Here is a 15,500-nt window from a genome sequence, read left to right as displayed (position 1 = left end):
TATTCCTTCACCTGGCCTTATTTCAACTCGCTCTCCCACTGAGCATGATACTGGGTAATGATCGCTGCCCACTGTAGTATCATTCCAAACATGCCAGTTACTTATTCCAGCCAAGGGATTGGACACTAGTGTAATATCTAATGCCGATTCATTTCCTGTTGTTATGTTTATTCTTGTTCCTCTTCCGTCGTTTAAACACACTAATTCCTTATTATCCATTAAATCTTCTATTACCTTTCCATTTACATCTGTATGTGAACACCCCCATATTTTACTGTGAGCATTAAAATCTGCACACCATATTACTTTGTGTCTATTTCCTTGTACCCTTAATAACTTATCTACTTCCAACCTTTTGCAAGGATTATAGTAGTTTATTATAACTACTTCCTCCCCTCTTTCCCACAATACTACCATAATGTATTCTAGATCCTCTCCCTTTTCCAGTACTCTATATGGAACATCTTGCTTAATAAATGTAGCACATCCTCCTCCCCCTCCCCGTCCCCCATTTTCTCTGTCTTTTCTTATACTTATATATCCATGAATCTCAAACTCTAAATTTGGCTTTAACCAAGTTTCCTGGATACACACTACATCTGGATTTATTTTCCTGTCATTAATGAAATGTTTGAATTCCTGGCCATTGGCCAGTAAGCTTCTTGCATTCCATTGTAAGATGATTACCATTAATATTAACCAAAACATGATGCTTCCTGGCTTGACTGATTAGTGAGGTTCTCCCTCACTTCTTCCCACGTCAGTCCCACTAGTCCTAAATGATTTACTGCTGCTTTGACAACCAGCTGTATTTTATCATTTTTTGATTTTACTTCCGCTGTACTGTTTATTACTCCTGCAATAAACGTCACCAAGTCCTTTTTGTCCACATAAATCTTATCACATGTTCTTTGTTGTTGTTCTTCCACACCAAATTCTGTTTGTTCTATGGTGATATTCTCGTGTACTCTTGCTGCTTCTGCATAAGAGATCCTTCTTTCAACTCTTATTTTCTGGATTTTGTTTTCCTGTCTCATCACCTCACATCCTCCATATGCCACATTATGGCTTCCTCCACAATTACAACATTTTGGTTGTACTCCTGTTCCACATTTTCCAAAGTCATGCTCGCCCCCACACCTAGCACATCTCTTCTTCTCTTTACAGTTATTGGCTATGTGTCCAAACCTCTGACAGTTAAAACACCTCAATGGTTTTGGTACATACATTCTCACTGGGTAACTCATATAACCAAGGTATACCTTCTTTGGCATATTTTCCCCCTCGAATTCAATCAATACCGTTTCACTATCCTTTTTCACTCCTTCTCTTGTTGTTTTTAATCTTTGTGCAATCACTATTTCCCCCCCTTTAAGATGTTTCTTAAGTTCTTCCATTCCTACATTCATCGGTACCCCTGTGATCACTCCTTTGCATCCTCCACCATATCGAGCTCCCACCCTTCGTGTGTTTATCACTTTCAGTTTTCCGATCTCTTTTACTTTGATTGCTTTCTCAAATTGATCTTCATTAGCACAATTGACCAACAAGTTTCCATCATTTAGGACCTTAGCATATAAGATCTCCCCTATCTTACTTGCCAAATGTTTTGTTAATTCAAACGGGTTCATTATCTTCATGTTTGCTTGATCTTTATCATTGAATCTTATTATGACTATAGAATTCTCATGCATTTCCTTCTTATTTAGCTCATGTCCTTCTTCCTCACTTTCCGAAATCTCACCATTTTCATTTCTTATTCTTTTATTCCCTTTTGCATGACTGAGTCTCTTTTTTGAAAACTCTCCCTTCATTATTCCCTCAGTTTCTTCGTCTTTCTCTTCACTGTAATCCATTTCCGCCCACCTACCTACATCTGATTCATTCACGGAGCAGTCGTGCTCAACCGCTCCTAAAACAGTTTTCGCAATGTTTTTTGAATTTCCCGCTTTCAATCGATTAGTATTTCCTCGACCACGTCCTGCTGATGTCGCCGCCATCTCCTCCCTCGGGTCCTCGACCCGCCTGTCTGATGTGCTTGTTAACATCAGGTATTTTCAATAATTGCCAATCATCACTCAATTAATCAGTTAATTATCTTAATAACGTTAACACTGCTTCAGTGTTATTTTAACACTGTTATTTTAACACTTTAACACTCTTGAGTGTGGTCTCATATATACTCCCAGGAGAGTTAATTTAACACTGTAGTTTTTGCTGTGCAGCAAGAATGAAAGGAAAGGTGTACAGGACAGGAGTGAGACCAGCGATGTCAGCGACCAAAGAGGAGGTTTATGGATGTAGTGAAGGAGGACATGAAGGTAGTCGGTCTGAGAGAAGAGGATACAGAGGATAGGACTAGATGGAGGCAGATGATTCGCTGTGGGGACCCCTGAAGTAAACAGCCAAAAGAAGAAGAAGTAAATTGTTGTATGTTTATTGTCTTAATTCTTAATAACATTTAAGTTATATACATACAAAAGCCATTTAGAAGTTTCAAGAATATATATATATATATATATATATATATATATATATATATATATATATATATATATATATATATATATATATATATATATATATTCTTGAAACTTCTAAATGGCTTTTGTATGTATATAACTTAAATGTTATTAAGAATTAAGACAATAAACATACAACAATTTACTTCTTCTTCTTTTGGCTGTTTACTTTACTTGTGTGTGTGTGTGTGTGTGTGTGTGTGTGTGTGTGTGTGTGTGTGTGTGTGTGTGTGTGGGGGGGGGGGGTATTTAATTACTTTGTACTGAGGACATGATGCAATTTAATGTGTAGATCAATAAAAAGATACAATAGTATTTTTAATATCTATTACATCTCTTTAAGTGAAGGTTAAGACCTAAATATATAATTTAAAGCTACACTGTGTAACTTTTTTAGTTTATTCTTAGCTAAAATCACTTAGTTCTTTCAAAAATATGTGCTCATTAATGTATATTTACTTCTTTCAAGTAATAATGTATTCTCGTAATTTTATAATAAACCATTGAAAATACATACGTGTTGAGGGTTCGGATGGCGGTCGCCATGTTGCCCCTCCATATTGAAAGTACATTAGCCAAAGAGGGACATACCTGTAAATTCAAGCTTCGCTTTTCGCGTTTTTACACTCGATGGCGAATGTGAAGAGGAGGATTGCTTGAGGCTGCTATATGATGATGGAGGATCACTCTTAAGCCCCTTTCACACTGCACGTCGGACCCGCAATATTCCCGGAACATTGCCGGGTCGCCTTCTGTGTGAAAGCAACCACGTCCCGGAATTGATTAACGTTACCGAATTCGACCCGGGTCGGGGACCTAGTAACATTGCGGGATATGTATCAGAGTCGCCAAGGAAACGGAAAAGAACATTAAGACGGCAACGCAATGGGCAAATCAACAAGACAAAAGTAAATATTGGAGTGGCCTTTCCAAGATGGAAAGAGCTCATGAGGAGCAACGATTTTAAAAAGAACGCCTACGTTTCCTGCTTTCTTCTCGACAGGTAATATTAATTCCGCCTATTTGTGTATATTGGAAGTTTTATTGTTGCTTGGCTAATTATATCATGGTGTGCTGAGCATAACACTAGAACGACGTCTAGGATAGTTTTCCTCGCGTCAATGATGAAAAAGTATTGTTTACCTTATAACATAAATCCGTGTTCTATGACGGATAACATGACATTAATATTTTAATTGCATTTTAATTTGTTTGCCTTACGCTAGTGATGTCGTACAATATACAGAATAACGATAGCACTGATAAAAGTTACTTTACTAAGATGCATTCGTCTGGGAATCTGATAGCTGCTGTTAGCAATGAAATGGTAAAAAAATAACGAAAACGTCCCCGGTTACGTATGTAACCTTAGTTCCCTGAGAACAGGGAACGAGACGCTGCGTCAGCTGACGCTACGGGGAACGCCTTCAGCGTGACAGGTGTCTGAAATCGCTATCAAATCACAATCCTACTGACCGTCGGCAGCTGGTGATGTCATCACCGTGCGACCAGGAAGTATAAAAAGGCACCGTGCCAACATGACAACATCCGCTTCGTCTGAAGGGACTGTGGGCAGGCACACCTTGAAGCATGGCCATGTGACGCAGCGTCTCGTTCCCTGTTCTCAGGGAACTAAGGTTACATACGTAACCGGGGACGTTCCCTTTCGAAAGGGAACTCGCGCTGCGTCAGCTGACGCTACGGGGAACGATATACCCACGCCGCCATGCTGAGGGGAGTGCACGCCCCTTACTGGCAGTGAGAACTGCCTGGACGAGTGTTCGCGGAAAGTCTGAACCACTCCCCCTCTAGCCACACAGGCTGCCAGTGACATCATTCCCTACGGTCATAGCCCAAGCTATATGCCTAAGAGAGAACCTAAACAAGTTTTAACTGAGGTTTCCTACTCTCGGCTTGCTCGAGGGCCTGGGACCTACTACTTTCGAAGGAAGGAGTCCCTTAAGGGAATGTGGCTAGGGGACCCGAGGGCGCCACCAGCCGTCACTAATTCGAGAAAACCCTTCACCGAATGCCACCAGGGAGGCCTCACCTGGCATCACTTCTGTGGGACACCCCAGCTTGGCCAACCCTGTCTGTCAAAACAGAGCCTCCGGACATCGCTCTACTTATGAGCATCCAGACTGAGGGACTGCAAAGTGGCAGTGTCCTCCTCAGACCGGAACTCGGAGACGGGAATCCTGGAGAGCAGTACTCAGCTTAGTGCTTCTTACCCTTGCCATCGAGGGGAGTTTCTTCTGCTCGATCCTAGGATCTACTGAGCACATTTATTACAGGGGTGCTCAGGAGGCCTAAAAAAGGCCTATGGACTGATCTACCCGGGAGGCCCAGAGGGGGGCCTGCCCGTCTGATCAGACTCAAGCGGCCGTAAGCTCGCAGACGACCCTCAATGAGGGGAGCTCTTAAGCCAGCTTGGTAGGTAACCCATGCTGTAGGCTAGCCAGTCCCTGTCCTGAAGGGACTGCGCAGCAGAAACGGAGTCTCGTTGTGCTAGGGCATAAGCCCGCCCTTGAGTTATACCGGCGCAGGCCGGGACCCACCGGCGGGTAGCCGCTAGCTGTCAGCCCAAAGCCAGTTATACGTTCCTGTTCCAAGGAACCGTTTCCCCTCCAGGGAGGCCATGAGGCGCCTCCACCCAGCACCGTTAGTGTTAGCTGTTTGCTGTTAAAAGCCGCAGGAAGGTGGCTTTACTGGTTCCTCAGGGGGCTCATGAGGCTATAACGCCAGAAGCCACCCACGCTAATGGCTAGCGTGTCACCGAGACCTTGGTCCGGGAATCCTCTCCCAAAAAGGCCCAAAGAGGCCTGACAGCATAATACACTGGCCTAACGAGCGTCCCAGCTCGGGGCTCACCCTCAGGCGGCCTGCAGGCAGGTGGCTTTACTGGTTCCTCAGGGGGCTCATGAGGCTATAGCGCCAGAAGCCACCCATGCTAATAGCTAGCTTGTCACCGAGACCTGGTCCGGGAATCCCTCCCAAAAAGGCCAAAAGAGGCCTGACAGCATAATACACTGGCCTACCGAGCGTCCCAGCTCGGGGGCTCACCCTCAGGCGGCCTAGAGCGGCCTACTTGCTGTCAGCCAACGTGCAAACTGTTGGGAGCTGTTGTGTTCCCGGGGCTCGCCTCCAGGGAGGCCTGTTTGATGCCTACGTACAGTCCGGTCTTTTTAGGGCGGCCCGGAGAGGCCTATTGCCGAATGGCAGTTCCCTATTAGATTGGTGACATACGGTGCTTATCCGATGGCAAATCCCACCGGAAACCCCGCAGGGCCGGGAAACGATCATAGGACGGCCTGAAGCGGCCCGTCCCTGATAGCAGACTATGCTAGCCGCCTGGCTAGCACCCGCGCACACTGTTGCAAGACCTGGGAACCGGGGCTCACCCTACAGGCGGCCTCAAGCGGCCTAGATCCTGTCAACCAATGGTCGGAACCCTAGGTCACCCCCTCAGGGGACGCCATGTGAGGCGTGCTGAAACTCAGCGAGCCCTTAAAGTCGGGCTGACAGTGGCTGTCTGCTGGCTGATGCGGACTGGGTATCCAGTCACTACCTGGGGACTCATCCCCAGGGAGGCCGTTAGGGGCCTACTTTTGACGAGGTTTCTACTGCAACCAACATCGTTGGGGAGAACCCTCCCCGCTCACATGGGCCACGACGTCGGAACTCACCCGCAGGGAGGCCTACTGAGGCCTACCACCTGACCCAGAGTTAACTGCCCGGACTGCCTCGGCTGGCGTCTCCCGCCAGCCAGCCTTCTATAGTCGGTCCGCCCCAGCGGCCCATAGCAGCCTTCTGCGACGGCGCAGTCTCTCAGGCAGCGCCTACCAGCGTGGACCTAAAACACAATGCCCACAGCAGTGCACTCAGCATAAAGCGCCTTGAACCCTCTAAAGCGAGGGGAGTACAACTTACGCCACCTGCCTCCAGGGCGGCCGTCTGGTCGTCCAGCGGTCCGCCGTCCGCGCAAGGGCATCAGCCGTGACAGTGTTTCGACTCCAGGGGAGCATCCTACCAACCGATGCTTTCAGATGGTTGCGAAGTACAGCTCGACCCGAGCCTAAAAGGTGAAGCAGAAGACACAGAGCAAAAAGTGAAAGATATTGAACACACACACACATAACCGGCCATTTCCTGAACCAAGCCGGGGGGCCGCCCAGAAGTGGCGGCCGCACTAGCTCTGGGGGGCGGGGCTAGCAAAACCAGTCTAACTGCGCACCGCGAAGAGACGCCTACCCCGTCCCCACGACCACTGGCTGAGTCGCGATTCATTCTGCTACACACCTTTATGCATTAATAATAACCCCCAAATGCAGAAGGGGGGTGGGCATTGGCCGGACGACCCTACTGCGGGGAGGCCGGGTAGGGATATAAAGCTCCTGCGGGACTACCGACAGGAGCCCGGGGCAACTGCCAGGGCGATATGCCACCGCGAGACGCCACCGTCATCCCATTAACAGCCTAGGCCAACTTGATGCACTAGCATCGGTCTGATAATCCCACACACAACGGCCCTAAACAGGGCTGGGACAGACCTTACTGTAGTTCATGCGCTAGCCTAACCTCACAAATTCATCTAGATATTTCACTAGCAGAGGTGCCAACGCTACCCAGAGGTGGCTACAGCTAAAAACGTTCGCCAGGAGAACATACGTCAGTTTATATCGCCGCTACATGCCCGCGGCATGTGCGGTGGCCTCAACTGCTCATATTACATCATATCCAGAAGAGAAACAGCCTTATAAACTACTGTTGCTACACTAGCAAACATACAGCCAACATAAACACACTGTGTTTATACAAAACATCGTTCTAGCCACCTTTACCGGGGAACTACAGGCCCACTGTTACACTTTTCTTCATCTTTTGTAGACAAAATATCCCTCAGGGAAGCATAGAGTCCAAACATACGGCATTAAAAAGAAGAATGTTTGCCCTAAAAGGGGACTCACCCGCTGTCTTCAGTGCCTCATCGCTTCATGTAACATGCATGCTTCGGCGCACTAACCTGAGGGTGGGGCGCTTCATTCTCAAACAAGGCCGCTTTTGGAGGCGGCCGCGAAATCCCGCTATTCCCAGAGACGATGCACTGTGTGCGGGCAGAGCACACACCGGCCTGGCAGGCCGTCAGAGTCTCACATCCGCTCATCATCGGCCCGCGCGGCCTGGTGTGAAGCGCGCCCGGGGAGAGAAAAGAACATAACAGAAAAACAAAGGAGGGGACACATTTACATCACTTCCGCGCCCTCGGGGGCGGAGACTCACCACCCCGCTTCCGGCGCTGGAAGCGGCTCTTCTCCCCGATGTCCCTCCTCCTGTTGCGGGTGTCCCGCCTCTTCTGCGTCCTACTCCTCCATGGAGGGGGCGCCCGAGAGGCTACGCTGCTGCGTTGGCCCAATCGATGATCCTCGGACCTCGAAGGGCCAGGGACACCCTCCTGCCTGGGCGCCGCCCCGGACCTCAGCGGAATACACGTTCTATATGCCGCTGAGCGCGCCCTCGCCTCTCTGAACTTTCCCACCACCGCCTCGACGGAGGTGCCGAAAAGCTCAGAGGGCGAGACCGGGGCATCAAGGAGAAAAGCCTTTTCTTTCCCCCCGATGTCCGCCAGGTTCAGCCACAGATGCCTCTCCGTGGCGACCATAGCCGCCATCGACCGTCCGATGGCGACTGCTGTGTGTTTGGCCGCCCGGAGAGAGAGATCCGTGGTGCGGCGCAACTCAGCCATCGCATCAGGGGGTAGGCCCTCCCCCTGATCGAGGTCCCTCAGCAGATCGGCCTGATAGGCCTGCAACACTGCCATTGTGTGCAAGGCCGCCGCCGCCTGACCCGCCGACGTGTATGCCCTGCCGTTAAGACGCGAGGTCGTCTTTAATGGTTTAGACGGCAGGGCTGGAGCTCTTAGTGTCGATGGCCGCCCGGACGCGAGATAGTTCGCGAACGTCTCATCGATGGGCGGCATCGACACATACCCTGCCTCGGCCAATCCCTCGACATCAGCGAAGTTAAACCGCTGATGCCGATGGACTCGCGCCGAGTAGGGTTTCTTCCATGCCCCCACGACCTGCTCGTGAAGGTCGGGGAGGAATGGAAGGCTCCCGGGAGCTGGGCGGCTATGGTCGGGGAGAAACCGATCGCCCAATCTGTCAGGGCGGGCGGCCTCTCCCCTGGCTCTCTGCCACGGCAGCTGAAGTCTCAGCGCCGCGCGCCCCATCACATCGTACAGCTCCCCATACACGGGGCAGGATGGCTGGGAGGATTCAGCCTCAGCTTCATTTTCCCCCTCATCCACAGCCATCCTCTGATCGACCGGAAGAGCATGGGCTGACGACGAGGAGGAGTCTCCATCCGACTCCTCCTCCGTCAGCCTGCTCTCGCGACCTGGCTGATCATCCGCGAGAACTGTACTCTCCAGACGATGAGCCAGGTCCATCTGGGAGCCCCAGGACAGACGGTGCCGCTCAGCCTCAGCTTGAGCGGGACCGCTCCCAGATGCTGGCTCTTCTTCCCTCGAGAAGAAGGCCAGGCGAGAGCGGAGCGTCCTCAACGGAAAACGCTCGCAGTTCGCGCAGGAGGCCCCCTCGAGAACCTCCCGCGCGTGCTCTTCCCCCAGGCAGAGCACACAAAGGGTGTGTGTGTCCTCAGGCGTAAGAAACCTGGGACACGGATCAGCGCACTTCCTGTACGCTCCCTTCACTTTGCGTGTGCACTTCATTCTGACTTTCCAACGAACCAGACAAAACAGTCCCTGAAGACGAAAGGATGTTGTCATGTTGGCACGGTGCCTTATTATACTTCCTGGTCGCACGGTGATGACATCACCAGCTGCCGACGGTCAGTAGGATTGTGATTTGATAGCGATTTCAGACACCTGTCACGCTGAAGGCGTTCCCCGTAGCGTCAGCTGACGCAGCGCGAGTTCCCTTTCGAAAGGGAACGTAGATTTTACATAGATTTACATAGATTAATCTATTTTACATAGATTAATTTGATCATAGATCATTTGGCAAATTAAATAACTGCAAATTATAATAGTTTTCAAAAGTAACCTCATCATTTGAAGCAACACTCACCGAAGAGGTCGAACTGGAAGCCATGACTAAATCGGCCACCGTAGGAGTTTAAACGAAATCGAAATTGAGAGGAACAGAAACTATTATTCACTGGATGGTGACCAGAGCAATGAAGGTGAAACAGAGCTAGTTGACAGATTAAACATTCGCTGTATCCGGTCAGCAAAACTCCGAACACATCTTCCCTTTTTAAGAATGACTTCAGTGCCGTTCTGTGTTCTTTTCTCAGAATAAAGCTTAACTCCAAGTCTTCCAGAGTCGCGGTCAAAGCTGATTCAAAAGACCACCATTCGCCAGTTTCTGTGTTTATTCGAAGCATGCAAACGCAACTCGGCCGTCGCAATTATGGCCCCGCCCACTGACTCTATACACGATGTGATTGGCCCGACCAGAGTTTGGCATTTACAGCTCAGAAGTGAATTGAGAGTTGCTAGACGACACTCGCAGCAGATTAGATTTGCTGACGCTAGGGTCCGTCTAAATTTCTAGGCTAGGAATGACCCAGTTTGTAATTGATTAGCTAGCTCAGTTACTTCAGTTCAGAGTGGGGCAAGCAATGATCAAACTGTTAACTTGAGACTGGCAGTTGAGTTTAATGTATAGTTATGAAAGTGAGGATAAGATAAATATGTTGGTATTTGTATGATTAGATAGACTAACCATAGGCTGTCATATTTTTGTACAGAATCAATTATGAAAAGAAAGGGAGAGATATCAGAGTTTTTTTTTTTTTTAAAGAAGCACAAACAGGCAGATCAGGTGCAAACCGACCCTAGCCCTTGCATGACCACTGGACCCCAGAGCAGCTCCCTAGCTGAGGCTAGTCATAGTCAGTGTGGTCACACTTCAGGACCACCAACAGATCAGAGTATCTACCAGATGCAGTCAGTCACATCAATTTAAGTTATGATTTTGTCAGATTAAAAGGATAGTTCACCCCAAAAAAGTCATAATTTACTCACCTCCATGTCATTCCAAACCTGTTTAACCTTTTGCCTCGGCAGAACGCAAACAAATATATTTTGATGGATGTTGGCCAAATAGTTTTGAGTTTTTAATATACTATGGAAGTTGATGGGAACCAAAACTGTTTGGTTATCAACATGATTCAAAATATCTTGTTTCTTGTTCTGCAAAAGCAAGTTTAAAATATTTGTTCATGTGTGTTCTTATTGTTGATGGTTGTGGCATTTACATTGTAAATACATACTACTGGTTCTTGTGTTATAAACAGATGTATCAAGGCCGGAGATGTAATTGAGCCCCTCCCAACTGAATCAAGCACCAGATTTGCTGATCCAAAAGGACCCAGTGGTAGGCCAGACCTATAAATGAAACTACACCATTTAGTTAAAAGCTGTTAATATCTAATCTCGTGAATTACTTATACATTTCCATAGAGATATGACATTATTTAGCATTATATTATAATACTATTTGTTTTGCATTTCAGATATCACTAGATCCAGAGAAGAGTATCCTGTACAGTCATGTTTGAAAACATTTCCCAGAACTCAGAATGGTGCTAGGAAAAGGGCTTTTAACAGCTCCTGGTAAGGACAATTCATGGCTTGAATATTCAGTAAGTCAGCTTATGGTTTTGCCTGTAGGCATTTTTCTCTGCCCAATACACTTGAATCTGCCTTCACATCCCAGGCAGGATTTTTAACTGGAAAAAACTGTTTTTAATATTCTGGGTTTAAGCTCCATTCAAAGGCAGATCAATGCTATGTATGCTTGGAATCAGCATAAAACAGCTATTGACAGCAACTCATCAATGCTAGATCTCATAAATGAGGGCCGGAAAAAGAAAGTAGAGGAAAATCGTACTTACATTAAAACAATTGGAGATGTGCTACTATTGACTGCTACTCAAAATATAGCACAGAGAGGTTATCGGGAGTCTTATGACTCGGACAACAAGGGCAATTTTTGACAATCTTGGAAGAAATAGCAAAACATGAGTATTAAGAAAAGGATGAATTCATGTGGCAATGCTAAGTACGCAAGCCACCAAATCCAGAACAAAGTTCTTGAGGTCTTAGCTGAGATGGTACAAAGTAAAAGAAAGTGATTTTTTTTTGTGTAATTGTAGATGAAACCAAAGATTTAAAGAAAAAAGAAAAGATCTCTTTATTTGTGAGGTATTACTACAACCACCACGTCCCAGTTTTGTACACTTTCAGTCAGCCGAAAGCTTAGATGCAGCAGGCCTCACAAAAATGATTATAGATTGCCTTGAAAAACATGGCCTGGACTACAGAAAATAATCTTGTGGGGCAAGGCTATGACAGTGCATCCATCATGAGCGGTAAGCATTCTGGTGTTTCTACACGGATTAAAAACAGTGCAAAATTTGCATTTTATGTGCACTGTAATGCACATTGTTTGATTTTGGTTCTCGTCGATGCTGTAAAATAAGTGCCTGAGGCAGTTAAAGGGGGGGTGAAATGCTGTTTCATGCATACTGATCTTTTTACACTGTTAAAGACTTGGAATCCCATACTAAACATAGACAAAGTTTCAAAAGTTAAGGTGGACATTTGATGGGAGTATTTCTTTGTCAAAAATACTACTTCCGGTTAGTCATAAGTTTCGGCAAGTTTTTTGCGATCATGCGTCCCCTTTGACGTTAATGGGGGAGGAATTTCCTTGTATGGGCCTTACGGACAATTCTACCGGAAGCGCGTGAGAGAGAGAGAAGAGAGAGAGAGAGAGGGAGAGAGCGAAAGCAACAGGCTACGCCCATCAAAGCGCTGGCTTGTAGGATGCTGGACAGGTGATGTGCACATAACAATGTCACCAAAAAAGTGCGTTGTTGGTTGCCAGACCAAGACAGTCCTGCACAGATTCCCCAAAAACCCCGCGTTAAGGCAACAGTGGATGTAATTTGCTTTTCCGGATCAGCAACTGAGTTGCGCAAATGTTTATATCTGTTCGCTGCATTTCGGTGCCGACTGTTTCATAAACAAGGCCCAGCTCGACGCCGGATTTTCCCGATCGCCTAATGCTGAATGATGGAGCAGTCCCAACGTTAGAACCGCAGGCGGTGAGTGAGACTGCTTCAAATGTCTGTGTTTTTGCCTATGCTCATCGAGTAGCCCAAACATGATCACGTGTAGTTAATTGATCAATGGAGCATGCGATGTGTAGTGCGTGTACATTTGTTTAGCTGGCCACTATATGTGTAACTTTATGTTTGTGTATTGTAAAAGCACTCCAAACAACAATACACAAAGAGTGGGGAAATATGTTGAACTAAATAAGCACGCTTCTTCATTCAAATGCGCTACTATTCCGTGTCTTTCTATGTAAACACTAACTTAACCTGCCGTGCAAAACCAGTCCGCTTACTGTCTACACAAACCACGCGTAAACACACAAACACACGTGCACAACTGCACTTCCCACATGTACACCTTCAAAGACAAAAATACGACGATATAATTCAAGTATAAATATGTAAATAACACAAGCCGCTAAGCATATTATATAGTTAGTGTATAACTTGTACCACATAGAGACGTCCTGCTCTAGTCGTTTTTGCTGCTGCTCCTGTTTAACTGCAGCCTCTGGGTCTGATTCCGGATCATAGATGTATGGCTGTATCTGATTAAAAGCCATATTTTTATTTTGAATAAAGTTTTTTTCCCGCTGTTAGGGATGACACAGCTTTACGACGCACTCGACTCAACACAATAGCAGCAGCGAGCACACGTCATTATTTAGCTCCGCTCACACGACACGCCCCCACCCGCTCGGCTTTTTTCGGAAAGACTCGGAACTAGGACTTTTCGGAGATATGCAGGATGCAATGCTACTCTATAGGTACTCAAGATTGACATGACACTGACTGAAACTGAGTGTTTCACCCCCCCTTTAACTTTTTTGCTCTCCTGCAGAAGCTTTATAACTTTGCATCAGGCTCCTATGTTCCTATGCCTATAATCTGAGGGAAAGGCTTCCAGCAGTTCTAAAAGTGCTACGGGATATAGATGTACATTTCATTGGGCTTTTGGTTACCTTCTGTAAATTGCTTGGTGATGCCAAAAAAGTCTTTCTGACATGCTCCAATCAAGCTTTCTTGACCTAGCAAGGGCTGTGGATCTAGTAGGTGCCCTTGCAGACACATTACAGATCTACAGAAGTTAGGGTTTGTTTGGAAAACTATGGAAAGAGGTTGAATATATTGTAGAGCACTGCAAAATAAGTGTACAGTGTGTAAAATACAACCTAAAACAAGCATTTGATTGTGTGACTCATTGATGATGAGCACTGTAGTACAGAAAAATAGTGACCAAAGTGATGCCGAGAGCTTCCAAAGAGCTGTATTTTATCAATTTCTTGACAGTCTCACAGCTGAACTGCAGAGGCAGTTTTTATAGAAGAATTGTGAGATAATGCAAGGGGTCTCTCAACCCAAACAGTACAACATTCTTGATTGAGGAGCCTCTGTCTGCCTTTGCTCAGATATTTGAGTCAGATTTAGAGGACTTCAAACATGAGGTTCATCAAATCAAGCAGCTTTTTAATAGGAGAGAGGAAAAGTGGAAGTGACAAACCGTCTACTCTCCTTGACTTTGAAAGAGGTCTTCCATGAGCTATTTCGACTTGAAAGATTTCACTTGTTACACCAATCAGCACTGCTTCTTGTGAGAGAAGCTTCTCAGCTTTAAAACTCACCTTAGAACAACAATGGCTGATGACAGGTTAAGTCACTCAATACTCAGTGTTTAGTCAAGGAGGGCACGCTCCCTCAACATGGATGAGTTTGTGAAACATTTGGCCAGTTCTCACCAGAACCGCAGAATTATGTTGTATTAAATCTACCTAGGATAACATTGTAATATTGATGGGCACTACATTTTTTTCATTTTTCATATCCATGTTTGCTTGATGCCTGCTATATCTAGAGAAAGTAAAAATGCAGAATTGATTGTGATTGTGTTAACTTGATCCTCATGTGTTCTGCTCCATTTACATTGTTCTCCTTCCCTTGTTGCTTCATTGCTTGCCGTGTTTGTGTTTTTCCTGCATTCTTTGTTAGCTTTACTGTGCTACTTGTTGGTCATCATTACTCTAGTTTATTTTACCAAATAAGGTTTGCAATTTTCTTCTTTATTAGATTTTTCTAGTTCTTGATTTTTCACTAGTCAGGTTTTGTTTTTGCTCTAGTTATTTTGCCTTATTTGTTCCTTTTTTGTTTGCTTTTCTCTCTTCGCTTTTGCTTGTAGTTCCAGTTATTTCTTTCAATAAATTTCTTTGTTTTAGCATCTCCAGTATAGTAGTTTCTCTATTCTTGCTTTCTGTGGTTGTAGTGCTTAGTTGGGGTTTTCTTTGCCTTGCTATATCCTGTTGCTCTCTCTTGTTGTGTCTTGTGTTAGTGTTGCCTGCTTCCTGATGGGGAAGACAGTCCGGTATTACAGATCTCGAGGGTTGCAATTGTCTGGTGCTGCACCTCTCAGCTCTTCAGCCTAACATTGCCCGGGTCTGATCTCTGCCGTCATCCCCTGTTGACTGTCTGGATTGTTTTCACTCATCACCTTCCTTTTATTCAATACATATGACTCCCTTTGTCATTCTGCATTTGGGTCCTATTTTTCTAGTAGATTACTGTGACAAAACCCAGGCAACAACATGACAACAGGGTGGTGCGTAAATTGAGTTAACCCTCCCACTTCTGCTAGTTTTACTGATATTTCATATCCAGTGTGACTTGCCCATTAATATTACAGATGTCCTGTGGTAAAATTATATTACTCCAGCTAACCTTGTAAAACTAATTCCATACGAATAGGGCTTATGTCTATAAACTGAATAGTACGGTTCAGATGCGCCACATATCAGAAGTACAGGTGAAGATTTGTGCATTTTGAAGCTGCCACTTTAC

Source organism: Pseudorasbora parva, chromosome 2 (genome assembly GCF_024679245.1).
Source record: "Pseudorasbora parva isolate DD20220531a chromosome 2, ASM2467924v1, whole genome shotgun sequence".
Classification (NCBI taxonomy): domain Eukaryota; kingdom Metazoa; phylum Chordata; class Actinopteri; order Cypriniformes; family Gobionidae; genus Pseudorasbora; species Pseudorasbora parva.
The sequence above is the reverse complement of the archived record's forward strand: the minus strand, read 5'-3'. Positions refer to the sequence as shown.